The following is a 2,394-nucleotide window of genomic DNA, read 5'->3' as shown; positions in this document are numbered from 1 at the left end:
CAGGCATCCTTGCGCTGGCCGATCTGACGACCGTGGCACTAAAGGTGAGGTCGCAAGTCTGCGTGGCCGCCTCCTTTGTTGGCCGAGGAGAAGCAAGGACAGTGCTGTATTTTCCTTTCTGAGGCACGGTGGGCTGTCGACTGGCGAATAATTTTCGAGCAGCAAAGGTCGACACCTTTTCCTTCACTCTGATTTCCTGGATGAGCTTTTCGTCCTTAAAAACGGAACAATCTCGAGAGGAAGCAGCGTGGTCACCCATACAGTTGATGCAGCGAGGGGATGGAGGTGGACAAGCACCCTCATGGGCATCCTTGCCACACGTAACACATTTGGCCGGATTGGAACAGGACTGGCTGGTGTGATTGAACCGCTGACACCAATAGCAACGCGTAGGGTTTGGGACGTAAGGGCAAACGGAAATTATCTCATAGCCTGCTTTGATTTTCGATGCGAGTTGAACTTTGTCAAATGTCAAGAAGACAGTGCGGGTTGGAATGATGTTCGTGTCAACCCTTTCCATAACCCTATGAACAGCCGTTACGCCCTGGTCAGACAGGTAGTGCTGAATTTCTTCGTCAGACAATCCATCGAGGGAGCGTGTATAAACGACTCCACACGAGGAGTTTAAAGTATGGTGCGGTTCCACCCGAACAGGGAAGGTGTGTAGTAGTGAGGTACGCAGCAATTTTTGTGCCTGGAGGGCACTGACTGTTTCTAAAAACAGGGTGCCATTCCGTAATCTGGAACAAGACTTTACAGGACCTGCAATTGCGTCGACACCTTTCTGAATAATGAAAGGGTTGACCGTGGAGAAGTCGTGACCTTCGTCAGACCGAGAAACAACAAGGAACTGTGGCAACGATGGAAGAACTGACTGTGGCTGAGACTCAGTGAACTTACGTTTGTGAGCAGACATAGTGGAAGGTGAGGAAACCATTGCGGAAGAGTCCCCATGATTACCGGCGTCTCCGATGGCGCGCTTCTCCCTTGTGGGGGCCCTCTCTGAGGGCACTCCCGCCTTAGGTGATTGTTCACACCTCCCGACAAACGGACAGAGGGACCAATCGGCACTTTCGGAAGGTATCAGCTCGGGTAATCACCCCTCCCTGGGCCTGGCCGTTACCAAGGGGTACGTACGTGTCCTACCCGTCTACCCGGGGCGGGGAATTACGCGTTACCCCGTCACCGGCTACGCATGGAAGTGCGTGGGTCAGCCTTCAGACACGCACAGGGAGGAAGAAAGAGAAAGGGAAAGGAAAGAAGAGAGGTCTCAAACGCCGCAGCGGAGAAAAGGGTAAAGAGAAGAGGTAAGGAAAAGAGAAGGACAAAGGAAGGATGAAGACATACAAGCAAGGAAGGCGAAGAATGTGGTACATTTACAAGCGTCCGTCTCCGGACGTAGGTACAAACCATACTCCCAGAGGGGGAGAAAGGGAAGGAAAGAGCCAGAGGTGAGAGGGGGGGGGGGGGGCGAAGATGGAGGATGGGGAAGGATGCGGAAAGGGAAGGTATGCAGCCCGGAAAGGAAGGAAGGCCACATTAGCTCGGGGTCCCGTGCTCGCTACGCACGTATCCACAAAAGAGTTGTGGATCCCCTGGGGGGACTCTCTGGAAGTGACAGGAAGCAAGACCCCTGAAGTAGTGAGACGATCCAACTCCCGTTTTACCCGATCACGAAGGGCCACAGGAATGGACCGAGCCCGAATAAACTTAGGCCGAGTAGTGGTTTTGAGCGTGATATGAGCTTCGAAGTCGTTTGCACAGTCTAGCGTTAAAAGGTTTTTTTTTGGCTTTTCGTATTTAACCAAATATAACATTGATGATGATAATTTATGGCAATGTTTGCCGACAAGATAAAGAATACAACCTTTTAACACTAGATTGCGTACTCACGGCAGTTCTCCTTGGCCGTGTTTTTTTTTTTTTTTTTTTTTTTTTTTTTTTTGTACGACTTGGAAAGCGAGAAAAATTAATGAATGATCGACGATGCGTCGGTTCTCGATTGTGTTCAGGAGACGTACAGATTGATTGCGTGAAAATAGTTTCTCAAATGACCTCTTAACCCGGATTGCTTTCACGCAATCAGACTCTTCAATGAAATTACCTAAGGGACCTATTTGAATAATAAAAAATGCAAAACAGTGAAATTTTGTAAAAAAAAGTTGTCAGATCGGAAACTGAACACATTAATGGTCTCCCAAATACAATCGAGACACGGCGATAAAGAGCGAACCTGTAACAAAGTTCATTTAAACATAAACATTATTTGTGGTTAATTTAAAGAAAAGAATAAGCATAGATTTTCTGTACAGTGAAGCATCAATATATTCTCAAAGAACAAAGGCATTAAAATATAAACATTAACAAATTTACAATGAATACATAACTTACTTT

Source organism: Schistocerca serialis, chromosome 5 (assembly GCF_023864345.2).
Source record: "Schistocerca serialis cubense isolate TAMUIC-IGC-003099 chromosome 5, iqSchSeri2.2, whole genome shotgun sequence".
Classification (NCBI taxonomy): domain Eukaryota; kingdom Metazoa; phylum Arthropoda; class Insecta; order Orthoptera; family Acrididae; genus Schistocerca; species Schistocerca serialis.
The sequence above is the reverse complement of the archived record's forward strand: the minus strand, read 5'-3'. Positions refer to the sequence as shown.